Consider the following 19823-nt stretch of genomic DNA (forward strand, 5'->3'; position numbering starts at 1 on the left):
AAATCCACAAAGCTTTCATTTAAAAGGTGGTATCTGAAAGCTGAAGGTATATAGGTTCAGTTTACACATTGTAAACACCAATACACACTTTTTTTTTTAAATATCAGTTCCTCCTTCACTTACATGCCAGGTCATGAGGTAGATGTTTTCGCTTCAGCTGATGACATCACAAGCTCCTAAAAAAATGAAAGGAGTGCTATTTAGGTAGCAGGAGTGGCATTGAACATTTTGTGTTTGAGCTACAATTTAGTTTATGGCAAGTAAGTGAAGGGTATATGATATTTTTACAGCAATTTTCCCAAGCAAACAATACAGCCACAAAATAAAGCCTTAAATCCCATGATTCTCACTCAACAAGCGGAAAAACAAAACACGTCAGTTGTATGTACACATACTACAATATAAATACACAAAGTACTACGATTAAAAGTAAAAAGAATAATCTCAAAGTCAACTTTGCCAACTCTTACCATGAATGGGAACCAACTTTATCAATAACAACAAAACCAAGCTTTAATCAGTTCATTCTCTATCCTGTTTTGGGAATACAACAAAAAATGTTCAGGTAGCTGCACATTTGTTCAGATGACACAAGGGGCTGATTTCTACAAATACATTGATGTTTCCTTCCTTCTGGAGGGTCTTCTATGAAGCCAGCATGCTTATGAATTCTGAGGGCAGCAAATAAAAAGTAAGTATAGAGGGAACTGGGGCTGTTCAGCCTGGAGAAAAGGAGGCTGAGGGGAGACCCTATCACCATCTGCAACTACCCGAAAGGAGGCTGTAGCATGGAGGGGGTTGGTCTCTTTCCCCAAGTAGCAAGTGATAGGACAAGAGGAAATGGCCTCAAGTTGCACCAGGGGAGGTTTAGATTGGATATTAGGAAAAGTTTCTTCATAGAAAGGTCTGTCAGGCATTGGAACAGGCTGCCCAGGGAAGTGGTGGAGTCACCATCCCTGGAGGTGTTTAAAAGGTGTTTAGACAAGCTTCTTAGGGACACGGTTTAGTGCCAGAGTTAGGTTTTGGTTGGACTCGATGATCCTGAGGGTCTCTTTCAACTGAAGTGATTCTATGAAAGTGCTGTGTGGCTCCTGCCTTAATTCCTCAAGACATTCCTTTTAACCTCTCCTTGACAATCCTGGATAGCTCAGCTTCCCTGGCAGGGATTCTGCTTACTCGCCTTTTTTTAATCTAGTCCCAAGCCTTGAGCAATTATTAAGTCCGGGAACAGAAGGAATTTCTCCCTCCACCAACTGCCCGCATTCCCCTCCTGCAACAATCATGCACATATGTATATTTTGTGTCCTATTGTAATGGACACGGCAAAAGCATTAAAGCTGTGGCACCCAACAGATGAGTTGCAGCGCTCCTCGGAGATGTCAGCACTTAGACCAGGGTCTGTCCTGGCACGCAGTCCACCCCACGCCTCAGAGTAAAAAGCTAACAAAAACAGGACCACTACGAGCTGGGGAAGTATTAGAGAGCAGAAATTCAAGTAAAAACCAAGGAAGGAAAAACAGCACACCCTGCCAGAAGAAAAAGAATTAAAAAAGGGGAAGGGGGGGGATGGCAATGTGTTTCTTCACTGAAATAAGGCCTTTTCTGGCCAAAGCGTCAGCACCACGCTGTAACGTTTCTGCTTCTCCACCCATCTGCAGCACAAGAAAAGGATCCCACCACCCAGCCACTGAGGAGTGGCACAGATCCTGTTACTTAAGAATTATTGTTGCTCAACTGTGTAGCAAAGGAAAAACGTTCCCTTACAATCAGGGGGGCCGAGAACAGGACAGGACACAATATATTACAGCTTCTGTATGTTGACCTTACAAAATTTTGAAGTTTTGGTTTTGATTTCTGGTTTTGTGTTTGTTTTTGTTGTTGAGGCTTTTTTGCAGATTTATTGGTTTTGATTGGGGTTTGGTTTTATTTTTTGTGTGTGTGCATGTGCATTTTGTTTGTTTTCATGGCGTTTGTTTGTTTGTTTTGTTTTCAACATCATTCCAGTTTCCTTTTCTCATCCCCTTGACAGTCTGCAATTAATTAACCACATTAAGCAATTAATTTTGAGCAACGCGAGAAGATCTGTAGATCAAAGCAGCACCAGAGCCAAAGTTGCCGAAACACGAATCACGCTATGTGGGCTGGGTTTTTAACTCAAGATAAGCAGATAAACTCTGCTGCTGACATTGCCACCACACACATGGCTTGAAACAACCCACAGAGAGACCCGGCTCATGTGCAAGAGAAGCACCATGTCCACGGCCGACACACAGCGAGTGAGGTGACCAAAGGGACGCGCTTTAAAAGCCCACTGCTGCTCTGCCACCAAACCTGGGTATTAAACCCCAGTATTAACGCTGCCTCTACCCTCCGGCTAAGAAATGCTGAGAGCCTCACCCGCAAAACACACTGGGAGAGGGAGGGCAAGGGAAAAGACAAAGTAAAAAAATTAATAAACCCCTGAATCAATTTTTCAAACATGACTTTGAACAAGTTTCTTCTTATGAGACATCCCTTTATGGGGTAATTCTTAAGCATTCTGATTGAACCCCTTTAATGTCAACTTTCCATAGAAACACTAGCAAAGTGAGCTGCCCTGGTAGTGGCAGTTCGAACAGCATCATTAAAATGCAATGTAGCCTACAACTTTTAAGTGTGAACAAAACCACAGCTTTTGCCTCCCAGCTGAACCACAAAACTAATGTATTTTTGAACTCTTCATTAAAAACACATTTGTTTGCTCAGTTAAATGCCAGGATGAACTCTGAAATACCGAAAGGTTCAACTAAAAATCTTTTCTTTCTCTAACCCTTAACACTATACAGTCATAATCTTCAGTCCCAACTTCATTTATTTCACAACCATACAGAAATATACAAAACAGCATGAAAGATATAGCTGCCTCCACAAAATACCACTGTCCCCCCCCCCTTTTTTTTTTTTGGAAAGCCAGTCCGAAATCTACCGATTCAGAAACATTAAACTAATTCACCTCAAATTAATGAGCAAATTACCTACCAGCTCTTTGCTGGTAGGTAAAAAACCAAGAGTGCCTCTCAGCCTGGAATGGTGGCAACCCCCACAACCTGCCCATCAGCAACAAGCTCAGGAGCAGGGTAAGAAACACAGGAGATGATCGCCCTCCTTTACAGGCACCTGTGCCAACAGACTGCATTTGTGCTCCCTGGGTACATTTGAAAAAGCCACAGGGCAGCAACAGAAACTGTGGTGTAAAGGAAAAAAAAATTGTATGAACTAAAGGAAAATATAACTTAGAAATGCACAGTAGCTTTTCAGAAATACTGCCTGTGAAGCTAAGCGTCACCGGGGGAAAAGCATCAGGAAAATTTCTTAAAATACAACTTTTAACAACAGAAAGCCATTTGGAACAAAGACCTATTTTTGTAGTTATCACTACTGTTACACTATCATTCCCTCTGTAAGCTACCACGGTACTTACCAACCAGCCAAGCCTCCAAAACAAGAATTGCTCTGGTTGAAAGCAGTGCTTCATGCTTCTCTCCTTGAGCGTCCCGCACGCTGCACTGCCATTTTCAAACAGATACACACAACAAAACAAACAAAAAAAAAAAAAAAAAACAAAAAAAGACAGTTACGGAAAAAAAAAAACCTGTCAGGCTGCTGGAAAAGGGCACCAAGATAGGACCAAGCTCTGACTGTGCCTCACAGGGGCTCTGCAGCCTCTCCAGGTGAGCCCCTTCCAGCCAGACAGCTTGTCCCACTGCTCAGAGCACACGTCTCCTGCAGAGCAACTCCAGCCCTTTACCAGGTCTTTCATCACTTTCTTCTTCACACAGTTAACTTCATCTATGAACACGATGCTTAACTCTTTTTGTTGGTACATCCTAGTCTTTTATCCAGACTAAATAAAACCCAGTTCTTTCAGCCTCTCCTCACAGGCCATGTTTTCTACATTTCTGATCCTTCCAGTCGCTGGCTCTCCACCATCCTTTGAAAGGCTGGCACACAAAACCACTAGGTGATGCCCAAATCTGGGTGAAGTCTTCCAAATGAGCCCTGCTCCACAGGGAAAATACTCTTTCCTTAGCACAGAAAAACCTTCTTTACTGTCATGTGAGTCACAGATAATAACATGCACAAACTCCATTTGTTCTGCAACAGCACAGAGCTGTGTCTCAGCACCATCCAACCCCTCCTTCCAGACTCCTCCTCCTATCTATCAAGATAACTATAAGTTCAAAACATCTTCTCAAACAGACACACAGCTCCACCCAGTTTCATCCAGGTATTTCAGGACCAGAGTCCTCATTCCTTCACCCACATCATTAACGGCAAATATTAACTAATACTGGACCTAGGAGAGATCACTTAAATCCCACCAAATTCACTTGTCTTGTTTGAAACTAATTAGTAACTCTCCTCTCCTTTTTCTAAGCAGCTGTGAGTATTTCACCTGATTCACATTTCCTTTAATACACATTTCCTCAGCTTACTCCTGATAACATGCACAATCTGATAACTGTGCAATTCCCACCTAACAAATGATTTTCAAGACTGAATTAGAAAGCTGGTCTTGTGACGCTTCACATCTCCTTCACAATAAATAATCCCACAGATATAACAACTCCTTTTGTGGGAAAGGTATAAGCAAATCATTTTATTATTTCCAATTTGTTACAGACTGTTTCAGATATCCAACACATGTAGCCAGCTCCCTGTGGGCTGCCAGTAACATTACACAGACCTCTTAACAAAAGGCAGATCAAGATTTTAATAATACCAGGACAGCATAGGAAATAAAGCCAGTAATTTTCAAGATTATAAATAAATTATAGTATGAAGCAGGAACGTAGTGGTACTCTTCCTGTTACAGTTATAGAAAAATCATAGTAAGAACAAGTATCCAAATACCAAAACAGTAACCATAGTATTTAACTGAAGAGATGCTTCCAGGCAATAATTATCCGACAGGGACTTGACACAGAAAAGAAAAAGTCACAAAGCTTTAAGAAAAGTCTTTGAAAATCCGTACTAAGTATTCATAACAGGGTTGGATTTTTGCTTGCAATAAACTGTGATCTGATGCTTCTTCATGAGCTTCTGACAGTGCTAACTACAAAGAGTATTCAGCAGCTTCTCAGTTTTTACCTCATTTCCACACTGGCTTGGCCAAAGAAGTAATTCAGTAGAAATTCACAGTCTCATTGTAAAAATCTAAAGATAGTTCATCTCACCTTATGGTAGGTCAGAGACATGGAAACCATCTAAGAAAGCCTGCAACTCTCTAGCACCTTCACTTCCTTCCACCATCACAAAAATATTTCATTACACCTTTACACAGCGACAAGCTTACCCTTAATAATAAATAACCAGTGACTTAGTAATTCCCAGCAACCAATTAAAATTTGCTGGGAAAACCATTTCCCACAGCGGCTTACCCCATTTTCAGACAAACAATAGAGCAGGATGTCTAGAAGGATAGGTTTCATAAGGCGACTAACAAGTAACATCAAACCCTTTTATGAAACGCTCTGAAGTCCTGGGCCCCGAGGCACTCAGATGGTGACCCAACGCAGCAGTTATTTAGCACGTGTGCAGCGCCAGCCATTCTGCAAACACTCAAAACTTCTTATTCGGTGCTTGAAGTTACTTGTAACACAATATAATTAATATACACACGAAAAAAAAAAAAGCAAGCAGGTCGGCATCTGAGACAACTGCCTTTACAGGGAAAAGCTACTGAGACCGACCTATACACAGGATTTAACTTAAATACTCAATCTAAGGCGCACGTGAAGTTTTCTGTATTCTTCATACACCAGCACAAGTCTGTAAAAGATCAGATGTAATGGGATAAATTCAAGCAAAAAAAAAAAAGTTTAGGCTTAGCATTAAGGAAACATCCTGACAGTCAGAACTGCTGGTCCATGTCCCCAGGGGAAGGATTGGAGGCTGCAGCACTTAACATTTAAACAAAGACTGGACAAGAGTCCTGGTAGTTGTGCTGCCAAGATGACATGCTCCAGCTCAGCGGTTCGCAAACTGGCCCAAGGGCAGGGCAACAACAAATGGGACTCAAGTATAAAGAGGACTGCACAAAGCAGTTTGGTCAGCCTGTCTGCACTGAGGACTGCACAAAGCCACACAGACACGTTGCTTTGGAACCACAAGTCCTGTGCATCAGCTACTCCACAGCACATGTGCATATCACTACGTGCTGGTGAGAGCAAAGCAATTCCAAGCAGCTTTTCCCACCTCACCGCTCCTCCCTCCATCACAGAGATAGACACTTTGCGTATACCAAGGGAACCTACAGCATGCAGCTACATACAAGGACAGTTGTCGTACATCAGGACAAAATGTTACAGAGATGTATTACTTCAGCCTGGTGCTGAAGAGGATGCTCCTCTCTCAGAAGAGTAGGCATTCCCCGCGGCAGGTCACATTGCAGCAGAAAGAGACCACAAGTGCATGTGGCAGGAGCCTGCAGTAGAAGAGCTAAACTGAGACAAAAGTATCAGACGCTTCCTGAATCAGGAGGGTGCTTCCTGAATCCATGAAACCTGGAATAGGGTACAAACAGAAGTAACAAATGTGTTTTGGTGCTACCTACTACCAGGAGCTGGAGACTGTGAGTCATAGACCAGCACAAACAGGCTATTTATGAGGAACTGGAGCCAAAAAAAAGTAAATCCCATTCTTGAGGAAAGGGAACACTACATGTCTTGCTGGTAGCCACAGCCACATGCTGGTCAGTCAGATTTTAAACGTCAACCCACCTCATTCGACTTGTACATCCTGTTCTAAGCAGATGTGCTTGTGTGAATTTCCTAAAGCCAAGCGATGGCAATACTGTTTTATGTTATGTTCTTAAGGGAGGCTCAAGTGAATGTTTGAGAAGCAATAATCTAGATGACCTAGAAGCATCTTTTCCCACAGTTAATTTCCATTATTTCATGCAGCTATATTTGTGCACAGTTACGGATATCTTTAGTGGAGATCTTAAAATAAAAAATAAAGCGGTTCACCAAGTGTGAGAACTTCTAAAAGTATGGTAACAGACGTTATGTTTCTGATGGCACAGCCATGTCATTCTCATACACTCTGCAGCAAGTCCCATGACCCCATCACATAAGAGAGAGAGTCACAAAGACCAAAAGCAGCATCACTGCTTCTTGCCAAATCCTTCACACACCGACAACATAGAAGATGACGAAGGGCCAGATTCAGACTTCAGACTTAAATAACACCAAACTGTGCCCTCAGGTTCGGTATCTGGCTTTGGAACAAGAAGAAAAAAAAAAGCCTGTAAGGCTTTAACTCTCCGTGCAGCAAGTGAAAATGTCTTTGCAATGGGACTCAAAGAGCTCAGCGTGTTCAGGACAACCGGCTCACACCAAAGCGGGAACAATGCCAGAAATCTCTCCTCACAGATTCAACTGCTGATTTGCAGTCCTGTAAACAGATACCTCCAGTAATCAGATCCACGCTTGGACCCTTCTTCTTCCTCTCCTCACCTCACATGCACCCTTCAGGCATCTAGTTCAGCATCACGTAAAGCCTCAGCAGTTGCCACACCTGCAAAGGCTTCTGTCCGTCATTCTGTACCTCACCTTCTCAGTGCTCCTCCCTGTCCACTGAGACTCAGCCTCAAATGCCTCCTCCCTCCCAACCCCAGCTACTGAACTCCAGCCCCTTTCCCTCAAGCCCTTTCCCTCGAAAGACACAAGCATCCGTGGCCACCCTTGCCACTCTGTTGGACGACCAGTCTGTGCAAGCTTTTCCTAATCTAGGTTGTGCCGTGTAGCTTCGACCGCTTCCTTGCCGGACAGCCACCAATTGCTGGGTAGCGTCAGGAGGAGCTCGTGCCTCAAACCACTGCTGACTTTTACAAAGCAAACAAGCCTGCTGAGCCTCTGTTCTGATTGTGGTCAATACAAGGAGAAAAAAAAAAAAAAAATCACAACTGAATGACATCAGTTAATTTTAAAACAAGATTAAGAATAATTTATGTCTGGATTACAGGAGCAAAGCTATCTCACAGCTGTATGCCAGGAGCCAAGAAAATATGTTTCCTTTTCTGGATACATCAAGTTACAGTGCACGCCAGTGCACAACACAGGTTCATACAAGGTACAGAACATGTGCTTTTGGATTTCTGCAACTGCTCTGGGTATGAGGAATCTTTGTATTTAAAGTAATGTGGATACACAGAATACGCACATTACCTTTCATCTTATTTAATCCACAACAACTAAGTTTATGCCAAGAGAAAAGCACAGGAAAGCTGTCAGAATCTGACAGTTACCAATTGCTGCATGTTATTTTTATAGTTACTCCACTGACTTACACATCCTGAACAAGAAGTAATCTAATATATTAGATTCCTCAGTAAAAATATTCTCTTGGCCCTGAAGGTGGTCTCAGTGGTCACAGAAAAATATAGTCTGATGAACACCTCACCTCATATCAAAATGTTTAGTCAGTATTTCAATGAATGATAGTCAGTTCCCAGGGAAAAAAACAAGAGCAAGAGAAAAGTAACAGAGTGTTAACTTCACTTTCTCACCACAGTGATTTACAGTACTTTTGACATCCTCCATCAAACTCAGGATACTATTACTGAGATTTTATAAGGAGAGGCCTTCTGTTCTTGCTCAGACATCTGATCACCACACCAGCACTCAAACCGTCACCGTCACCTCCCCCTGCAAGGAAACCCGATAAATAAATAAAACACCCAAGCTTCAAACTTAGATTGCAAAACACAAGGCCTGGAGCACAATCAAATGACAATTAATGAAGCAGCAGACACAAAAACACAGTAAACGAGACTACATCAACTTCATCCTTTGTGGCTGCAAATTCCATAGCAGCAACCAAAATTGAATTCTTCCTTGAAGATTATCTCAAATGGCTGGGAAAGGGTTGTTTGTTTTTTGGGTTTTTTTTGTTTGGTTGGTTTGGGGTTTTTTGTTATTGTTGTTTTGTTTTACCACTATGAAAGAGAAATCTGTGTCTACTAACTAATTCTTTTCCCAAGCCATTCCCACTCCGTCAAACAAAACACATGACAAGCTCAGAGAAACAAGAAGGGAAATTTTGGCCTCAGTGGAGTCAACAGGAATTAAAGTAAGTGTGAAAATGAGGCCAGAAAGTAGCAAGGCATTTATCTGATGAATTTGTGAGCAGAACTCTGACATAAATGAGTTTATTTCTTCTCAAAACTTCCTGATGCAGATATGTTGGGGAAGCAGAGGGATGGCAAGTTGAACTTGTAATGCAAGGGAACTATTCCTTCAAAGCACCCACTGCCAGAAGAGCTTACTGTCAAAAGGAAAAATGTGACCTTTAATAAAATTGTCTATTAATATACAGACCTTTATGATTTCTTGTGTTTATTGAAGTAAGACTTTCGCTATATATAGCTGTCACCTTTAAGGAGGCAAAGCTTTTGACATTGTTTAGCAAGGGGTTAAACTAGAGAGTACAGAGACTACAACACACATGGTATGGGTGAGCTTCCACCAGTTCTGAGGAGGACAGCAGGTTTTGCTGCCCCTTGAGACACACTGGTATTTCTGCACTTTGGGCACACAAATGGCACCAAGGTCCCCTATGCTACACCTGCCAAATCCCATCAATGACACAAAGGGAAAGAAAAATAAAAAGATAACTGGCTTATAATAGGTTTGCTCCCTGAGAGTTTGACATCACTTCTGTTCACCTGAAGCACAAAAACTTCCATAATCCTGTCAGTCCTGGGAAGCTCAATAGAGAAAGTAAACACAGGAGATGAGCTGCGTCTCCTTGGAGAATCAACATCACACAGTTAAAACTCTCAGTTCTGCCTGACTAAAGCTCTACCAGCTGGTAAGAAACCAGCAACAGGTAGAGGTGCTACAGAGTATCCCAACGTGGCACTAAAACCTCTAAAAGATGGATTTAAAGATGCTTTATTATGGCCAAAGAAGTCTGGTACAGAAGCGAAGTAGGCTCAACTTCCATAATCCTTGTGCAAGGGCTGACAGAAATGCCATTTCCCCTCAGGTAAATGTATATGACCAGCCTGATCACTATAACGTAGTTACACTAGTGCAGCACCTCCGAATTGTTAGAAAAGCAAGTTTCTTGGATAGAACAAGCTTAATATAGATTCTCTAAAGAAAAGGGGAAAAAAACCAAAAACACCCAACATTCTGACCAAAAAAATTATTCTAGGGTAGCAAACTGTAAGAAAAAGATTTGAGAACAAGAGCAACCTGGTTAGTTTCAAGTGTTTTGAAAGGTACTCCACCAAACCAACGTTTTGCCACTGTCTTTTATTTTTTCCCCATGGTTCCTCTTGATCCATAACAGCAAGTTTGCTTTTGAAACACACTTATCATCTGTACAAAACACACATCAGCAATTGTATTTGCTTTAAGTCACACACACACAGACTCAACTTGCTTAACCAAGCACAACTTACATATGTATAGGTATAAGAGCACAGAAGTTTGCATTAAAAACACAAGTAAAATACACATCACACCCATATAAGCATTCACTGAAAAAAGCATCATGAATGTTTTATTTTTCTATAAATATTTAACAATACAACTTGATTTTTCAGTGCATGATGCTTTTATATATATCCATATGTAAACCCACACAAATGTACTAGCCACAAAAAACCCAACACCTCACGTAAAAACACTGATGAGGGAAAAGCCCTTTTTTATCATAACTAGGCAATCTATGCAAATTTTATTAAAAAAAAAAAAAATCTCCAAACCTGTGCCAAAATGTCTTCAGGTCAACTGCAAATAATTTGCAAGTCCATACTGTCTGGAGTTTGATAGACAAATTTAATTTGACTTAGCTGATTTATAAGGTCCCAAGGAGACTGTGAGACAGTCACTAAAAATGTCGTTTTCTCCAATAACAAGGAAAAAGTTGGGAAGTCAAGGCAAAAAGAAGCGAGGACAGCCAAAGCAAGACTGCAAAGGCATCAAAGATACGGCTGGGAGAGATAACTAGGAACTATAAATCATATTGAAGTTGTCGTGTGTAGTTGAGGCTTTTTTTTTTTTCCATTTTAAATTTACTTTAGACATTTTTTCCAACTCTTAACCCATTCATGCCTCAAAAGTGGGCTGTTTGAAATGTGGAAGTCAAGCACGCAGAAAACAAATTTATTTCAGCAACCTTAAAATGAAATGGTGTCTGGAAAACCTATTAGACTTCCAGCAACCTAAATTCATGCATATCCCCATTTGCTGTTACATATAGAGGTTTCTGAAAATCTAGAACAAGTACACAGAAGATGCCAAACACAGGATCTAAAACAGCACTTAAGCCAGATTAATCCACATAACAGGAGTCACGAGGCTCTGATACTGAGCTGATTGTCAGAAGTGCAAACATTCCAATAACTCATGTCCCACCTTCTGAAGTTTTATGACATTTATACAGGAAGGAAAATGAAACCACATCAGATCTAGCAAAGAACCATATCTGTCCACTTTTAAGCATCAAAAGACGGAATACACCAAGTACTGGTATATTAAGTGATTTTTAACCTCCTCCTCCTTCATTGATCTCAGGCCAGAGCTTTTATATTTGACAACAGTTGTTCCACAGTTATTTCACAATGGTATAGGCATATAGATCTGAATAGAGCAAGTCAGATCTCCATGAAAATCGCAGAAGTGTAGATGGATGTAACCTGCTAGCCACTGGCAAAGATCTCATTCAGTTGTCACTGTGAGTAAACTCTTAGTGTGCTAGCTGTATTTAAAAAAAAAAAAAAGAAAAAAAAAAAAGGCATTTTGATCAAAAAAAGTCAATCTTACCACCTGCTTCAACGCACTTAAACACCTGAAAAACGTCTGAATAAAGAAAAATTTTAAAAAATTTCAGAAAATGTCTTTGGGAAACTACACGATGAAATCTTAAAAAAAGAAGAAAACCCCCACACCTAAATTGATGGATACCAGTTGCAAAGAGCATACAAAACTATCTTGCAGTATTTTCATTTATATAAAAAATGTGGAATTGTTTAATCACATCCGTTTTTTAACTTCTTTTTTTTCCCAAAAAAAGTGAAGAAGCACTAACCAAAGAAAGCACAGAAAATTAATTTTTGTAATGTGGACAAAATATTTTGCAGAAATTACTTCCACAGAAGGATCAATACCATTAAATGCAAGTTAATTTTACTTCCTATGTACGCCAACAGTTATTCCAATATTGTTCCTCATGAACAAGTACCTTGTATTAAGATCAACCTTTAAGGTCCTCCCTCACTCTAAGCACATTCTGTTGCAGAGTTGCAAGTCCAAATTTGTCAGGCAAAATGCTTCACTTACTCCTTAAGATTGCTCATTTCATGCTACGCTGGAAACAATTATGTTGTTAATGTAAGGAAGACTGCAACTTCATTATCAGGTTTAAGTAGCTGCCTTTCAGCTGCTTAAATGACAGTCAATTTGATTTTTGTGAAAGAACACAACTGCTCTCAAATTAGGCTGAAGTCAAGGAGTTGCTGGAACTCCCTCAAACAAGGTTAAGTCAATCAAAGCGCAGCAATGCCGAGAGCAGGTAACCTTTCCCTGGTCAGACATGCCATCAGGGGTCTGCATTATTGAAAACAAACACAGAAAACTATTTTCTGTGCCTGAAATGAGCACTCCCTCTCCTTCCTATCAAACAACACTTAACAAGGTTTACTTTGCACTGCCAAGTAATCACCTGTTATCACTATTTCAGTTGTTACCTGCTGGGAAAAGAGCCTATTTGTGTGAAAGCAGGAAAAGGAGCACTTTCTTTTTTCTTACTCCTCTTCCCTTTCAAGAACTAATAAAAGTGGGAGAGGTATTATTCCTAACTTACCTTCTGCTGAGGCTCCTCCTCACCAGGTAATTGCTCAACCTACGATTTTCTTGTGCGTCTCTGCAACTCACTCACACGTTGCATATTTTACCTTCACGAAGATTTTGTGGGTTTGGTTGGGTGCTTGCTTTCATTTGTTTGGTTTTTTGTTAATGTGTTTTGTGTGTGTGTGTTTGTTTAGTTTCTGGTGGGGTTTTTTGTTGGTTTTTTTTTTTGGTTGGTTGTTTTTTTTCTTTTCATTAAAGCAAAAACCTGAGCGGAAGGTGGCACTATTTCAAACGATGAGTCCTCTACAGCCACTTTGATATCAAAAGCCTACAAATCAACATTGTAAGAATATTAAAGAAATACAACCACTTAAAAGCAGAACAATGAAGAGAATTAAAAAGCTCAAGTAATCCCACTTGGGACATTTTTTTCCTCCCTTGTGAGGATACACATTTCTCCTACACATTTGTATCCAGCAGCTCAAATGTAATACCTTCTATGCATCAGAACAAAGAAAACACTGTCATTTTATTCTGCTATACTTGATACATAGGGAGCATTTTAATATTTGCACATTAAAAATAATAATTTTCTCAGTATCTTCATGCTCTTTAAAGCCAGCGATATTTAAAAATTGTCCGGTTTGTTAAACCAATATTCACATTTTTGAGTCGGTACGAATGAAAGCTTGGAGTTATGATTCTCAAGTGCTCATGAATGCGCACGTGACCGTATCAACCCAGCAGTGTATCGACCTAACCACCAAACAGCATCCATCCAAGAAGCAAAATATATTCGGCAAAAGGTTTTGGTCTCACATCTGTAGCAGATACATCATTGCAAGGATCCCGGGGTCTACTCGCCCACCATGCAGCACTAACCCTTGGAAGGTGCTGGACTTGCTGAGCGTGAAACCACCAGCGCAAGCGCAGAACTGCTCTCCAGGGCACAAGCAAGAGCCTAAGCCTTCTACCAGAAAAGGGCTCCTGCACAGTCAGGAGCTTTTAGCAGATGTGACGGACCCTCAGAAAAAAATTCCAGCAAGATTTTTTTCTTGGTACAGTGAAGAGGGAAAAAGAAAGGAAAGGAGAGGAAAAAAAAAAAACGGCACTGGACAGTAGATCAGCCAAATAATACACAATTCCCTCAAGACTGTCCAACAAGCATTACTCATTCTAGCAACCGGTCAGGCATGTGTATAAACCTGTTTTTTAACATCTCCCTACAGCTCTAATTAAAACACAAGGAGGCATTAGCGACACGATATGCTATGTTCAGCATTCAATTCAATAAGCAAGAAACACAGCTCTGTAATCTAATGCTGCAACAGGTGTACTTTAAAGAAGGAAAGCACTCCAAAGTTTTCAAAGTTTAACAAGCTAAGGCAAGCATCCCAGTTATAACAAATAGCATCAGCAGTCATGAGCTTACCCTCCCACCTTCTCCTGCTCCTCTGAACTTAACAGGTGCCAGAGGAGCCTCCGCAGCCGCGCTCGTAGCTCAGGACCTCTTCCACTCCTTTAAACCAAGTAAAGCTCGTGTTATAGCTCTACAAACACAGGAGCTTTCGTTAGATCCGAGATCACAAATCCCAGTCTGCTCTAATCCCCAAATTCCTGGTCTCCTACACGCTGAAATAGCATCTTAAATGCAGGAAAAGTTCAGATACCATCTAGAGAAGGGTGACTTGGAAGTAAATACGAAAGAGTAAACAGCCCAGGGAAGCAGGGAGGTGGTTGGTAATTACACAGATGTGGAAAGGCAGAGCCAGCAATGGGTCTGACGTCTCTCCACAGAAGTCAACGCCTGGGCTGTCACATTAGTTATACTTTGAAAACTTCTTTGCCAGATACCATCCTATAGCAGAACTACCAATAAAACCAGCATCTATAAACACACTTTTTAGGGGTTGTGAACACCAGAAATGGAGTTGTAGCTACAAGATAGTATGAAGAAAAGTGATTTTTAAGGTGACAGTGTAACTGATCATTTAACATGGATAAATATAAAACAAATCACCTCTCCCCCTCTTCTTATTTTAAATAGCAGCATTAAGTTAAAATCAGCTGTGTACTAAAAAGCAAAATTACATACAGTTATCTCACTTCTCAGAGACGCCATCTAGCCCTACAGATCTCCAGCATCTCCTACTCCCACCCGACCCAGCCTACACGAGCACAAAATCTGCCAGGGCTCTGACATAACATTTTATACACCAGCTTTTCAAGATGCAAATAGCATCTGTTGGCTTCCATTACATAAATATCCCTGATAAGAACTATTATTAACTTGTTAGTTTCCATTTTGAGTGAAGTATGTCAAAATTGCATTTACGTCTCCAATTACATGAAGCCTCAAGTGTTATAAGCACTTCAAATCTTCAGAAAAGAGAAATGCCACATGATTTCAGAGGAAGGGTTCCCCTCTCACAAAACTTGAAAGTCCCTGAGTTTCCTTAGCTGTAGCTCCTGAAAAAAAAAAAATTCGGAAGTGGGAAGTGACTAAGTTGGTACCACCATACGGCAAGCTTTGGTGAAGTCCATTTCTGTCTATAGTGCAGGAAATCACCAACGAAAAAGCAACACCATCACTGATCTAGACAAAATAGTGAGTTTTTGGTTATAAAATGCATTGAGAGAAGGATACCTGTGCTAAAAAAAATATTAACTTTTAAATTTTAGTTGAATACAACATTCTTTGTTGTTAAAGTGCTTAGTGTTTTCTGAAGAGTGGGCATAACGCTACACTACCAAAACTATTTAGGAAAGAACCCCCAAAACCACATACCAGCTTCTAAAGGAGACTTCTAGGGACTGAAGTAGAAACACACATCACAGAAACAGACCTTTTATGTAACATTTTCATCCATGGATCAGAGAAGACACGCTACAAAAAATGGGTACACGTTCATACTCCGGATACAGCCCAGGTCTCGCCAAGCTAACCAAAAATGTACAGACACCATGCCATGCTCCTCACCCTCTGGAACGTGATGGTCAGAAATTAATTTCAAAGACTGAACGAAGCTACCTAAACAGACCACGGGGAACACCGCAGGGGTACCGATTTTGAGCTCTAATTCAAGGCAGCTTGTACAGCGTTTAACTTCACTTCTCACCAGCAGGTCTTACAAATCCAGCCGTTTCCATCACAGCCACGGACACCTGTCGTCACACCAGCCAAGAGTTCAGGTCACCAGTCAAGGCACGCCAGGGGCCGGTCGCAGCAAGCTTTTGGGATAAACACCCTGCGGCACTCCACACGTGGCAGCTACTTCAGCGACCATATGCACACGTGCCTTCCTATGCATACATATACAAAGTTGTATGGACAAAAGTTAATAATACTCAATAGCAGCCAAGCAGCTTTTGTAAATTCTCCTCCATAAGTGAACCACTCAGCTCTACAAAAATTACACTTATTAAAAAAAAAAAAAGCACATAACAATCTCAGGTATCGCAATAAATCCCAGATGCAAACTTCCTGATTTTCTGCCACGCAGAGGAAGTCCACAGAACCACAGAGAAGGAAAAAAGCTGGGTTTATTTATTCTAACGCTACTCTGAGATCCTCTAGCCTCAGACTTTTACATTCACGGCGGATTTTCAGGATTTTAACGAGATCCCAAGTGAACACACATCCGTGCCAATAAATGCCACCGCATATGTTCCTGCATCAGCTCTCTAGCAAATCTTTGCAGATACTCACTACACGTACATAACACAGTTAAAAGAAACAAACAAACAAAAACCCCACAGTTGCACTGAGTGACCCAACCCAGGGGAATTTTTCCTGCTGGGGGAGGAAGGGAGGCCTGTTCTGTAAAAGGAACTTAGAAAGAGGAAACATCAAATGAAGGACAGGTAACAGAAACAGCTCTCATTATTTTGATTACTTTTACTGCATTCAAAGCCCCACTTTTGCAGAAGAGAACTTTCTTCTGCTCCTCTTCAGCATTAAAAACAGGGCATGTCAAGTCTAGTCTGGAAAGAGGTCAGAAGTTCAGTTAAAAAAACAACACACTTTGGATCCTAAAAGTGCTAACTTGTTTTTCATTTGAAAAGGCACTTTCTTAACTCAAGCAACTTTAAATTGCATTTTCTCCCCTCAGCAAGTGCAAGTGAAGGCTTTTCTGACATCCTGCTAAGGAACTCCGTGCTGGGCTTGATAGTTAGACTAACTTCATCCAGGTCACCCTTTCCCCTCTAAACTCATCAGGCTCTTGCATCTTCAGGTTAGGTCTAACCATCTGTAAGATATGGTCTTGCTTTGTAGAGATTAGCAGGTGGTGTGCTCGAGATGCTCTACAGAACAGCCCACAACAAGCACCAACATGACGTAAAAAGTTGGCTGCAGATAAAACATTCTGCATGCACCAAGACAAAATACGATTCTCTTTATCTTTCAGTTTTACTGCAAAGGCTCTTTTACGTTAACAGAGGCACAATAGCTTTCAAGTTTCTAGTGTATTTTAATCACGCGATTTCTAATCACAACTGGATTCTGTCTCCAGCATCCCCTTCTCCCGAACATGAAAAAAAAAAAAATACGGCTTTAAAGTACAGCACTAATTTAGTGATATTTCAATTACATAGCCACTCATTAAAACAATTTGTGAACAATAGCCGAACTCTTCAAATAACTATAAATGCTCTTCATAAAAGAACTGCAGTTAAGAACCAGAAAAAAGCAGTATTGATTCTTCCCATTAAGACATATTTTAAGACACTCCAATCCCAATTCTCCCATTAATCATCACAGAATTATTTGCAAGTGCTACTTTTGCTACATCCCCAGCTGCTAACCCTCCCTACAGGTCGCTGCCAGTCCGTAGCACGAAGCCATGCCTTTGCGGGAAGATGAGCAACATCAGAGAAATCGCTGTGCGAGGGAGGGAGGTTTGATGTGGAGAAGCGGAGCCGGGACCTCCCGGTCGCCATCCCCACAAGCCCTGGGGGGCTCTGGGGCACAACCCGCGCCCGTTGCCCAGGACCAAACTTACCTCGGCGGTGCGGCGGGCGGGCTGGGGAGGCGGGAGGTTCTGCGCTAACGCTTCATTGTCAAACTCAGTTCTAGCAAGTTCCTCCACATGCCGGCGGAGCGGTGCTCGGCAGCGGACAAGCGCCGGGCTGCCTGTCTGTGTGTCTGTCTGCCCGGCTGTCTGTCAGCCCTGCCGCCCCGCCGCCACGCCCAGCCGCGCTCCGCAGGGCCCCGCCGGCTCGGGCACCGGCGGGTCGCCGCCTCTCCGGGCTGCGGCGAACAAAAGGGCGCTTCGCCGGGGGCCGCCTCCGCCGCCCCCCGCGGGCATGGCCCGGCGAGCGCGGGGGCGGAGCGGCGGCCCGACTCCGGCGGGGCGGGGGAACCGCCGCAACTTTTCCCTCCGGACGCGGCCGGGGCCGCGTTGCCCACGCTGGACGGGCGGCCCGCCTCAGCGCCCGGGGACGCCGCTCGCACGGCACGGCCGCCCGCCCGGTTCCGGCGCAGCACGTACCCGCAGGACCCGCCGCCTCCCCCTGCTCGCCGCTGCTTCCTCCTCCTTCTCGTCTTGCCCGGCCTTGGCGCCAAACGCCGCCACCGCCTCCCGCAGGCCCGGCGCCTCCCCCGTGCACAGGCCCGGCGCGGCGGCCCCGGCGGCCCGGCGCCCGCCCCCCGCCCCGCCTCCATGCGGGCAGCCCGGGCCACGCTCACCTCCCGCCGTCGGCGCGGCACGGCCCGGCGCGCCACCGCCTCCTCCCCTGCTCGCCGGGGTGGGCGGCCGCGGCCGTCAGGGCTGGCGCTGCTGCTCCCGCCGCGGCGGCGGCTGCTCCTCCTGCTGCGGCTGCTGGTGCTGTCCCGCGCCGGCGCGCATCGCCTCCGCCCGCCCGCCCGGGCCCGTGGCCGGCGGCGGCTCCCGCCCTGCGTGCCGGCTGCTCGGCGCGCCCGCAGCCAGGCCCCAGCCCGCCCGCCCGCCCCGCTCCTCCTCCGGCAGCGGCCGCACAAGAACCCTATTGTATTATTGACACTGCTGGGCTCCAGGCCCCGCCTCTTCCCCTTCCCTCGCCGCGCCGGCCGGGGCCTTCCTGCCAGCTGCGCCGGCACCGCCGGCCCGCCCCGGGCAGCGGGCGGGAAGAGGCTGCTGCGGAAGGGGCCTGAGGGGAGGGAGGACGTCGGCCCTGGCCCTTCAGGCGGGCGGCAGCGCTGAGGGGCGCGCACCGTGCCCGGCCCCGGGTGAGAGGCAGGAGGTGGCTGCTGCCTTCGAGGTGCCCCAGGCAGATGCAAAGCAAGTGCACGAAGACACCGGCTGCCGAGACCAAACGTGGGGCTGGGGCGGCTGGGACAGGGGCGGCCAGGTGCCTCACCAAATCCCACCTGCCTTCCAGCAGATTCTGAGGACGCCGGGTGCCCACCCCTGCCTCGTCTAGTGCTAAATTGAGAACATTTTATGCAAGTGGCACCACTTGTGAATTGTGCGTAAAGCTTACCTTAGGGCAGCTTTTCGCCAGCTACTGCTGTTAATCGGCCCATGACAGAGTTCCCCAATGGAACAACGTTTGATACAAAGCACAGCAGGCAGCATCAGCTAGAATAAAGGACGCGATGGCATAAATTTGGCAAACCTTTGTTACTAGGCCCCACACCCACACACATTTCTCGTACTGCGATGACCAACTACCACTTGTATAAAATGCGCTTGTAAACCCCTTTTGCCTTCTGTACCAGAGGGAGTGCTGCAGAGATTGATCTGGAGAACACCCTGTGGCTGCTGCAACCCCATTTCCCAAGCACACAGTAACTGAGGCATGGAAAGGCTACAGAAGCTCAGCGAGAAGGAAATCTCTGGTCTCAAATCTTGGATACAGCCCATCACTCTAGGCCAGGCACAGAGAAGAAACAGCAAGAATAACGAGGAGTTCAAAGGAAAAGGAATGAAAAGACAAGCAGCAAGCGTGGCAGGGATAGTTTGGCATGCCTGAGCTGCCCTTCTGCAGTGTTTCCAG

The 19823-nt window shown here is 43.9% G+C and overlaps 1 protein-coding gene across 5 annotated transcripts in view; it reads right to left on the reverse strand.

The window, feature by feature from the left end:
* The window catches only part of JADE3 (jade family PHD finger 3), a 71009-nt gene extending 52328 nt beyond the window's left edge, over window positions 1-18681 (reverse strand). The window contains exons 1-2 of one of the 5 annotated variants that reach the window (XM_065855002.2): window positions 18535-18681; window positions 124-176 (exon numbers count right to left, since the gene is read on the reverse strand). The gene's annotated coding sequence lies outside the window, so the exon portion shown is untranslated. Of the gene's footprint in view, window positions 1-123; window positions 177-3460; window positions 3545-17848; window positions 18062-18337; window positions 18422-18534 lie in introns of those variants that run through there. The other 4 variants (XM_065855011.2, XM_065855026.2, XM_065855036.2 and 1 more) reach the window with 4 other exon arrangements.
* Between the last annotated feature and the right edge of the window lie 1142 nt (window positions 18682-19823).

This window comes from Patagioenas fasciata, chromosome 1 (assembly GCF_037038585.1).
Source record: "Patagioenas fasciata isolate bPatFas1 chromosome 1, bPatFas1.hap1, whole genome shotgun sequence".
Classification (NCBI taxonomy): Eukaryota; Metazoa; Chordata; class Aves; order Columbiformes; family Columbidae; genus Patagioenas; species Patagioenas fasciata.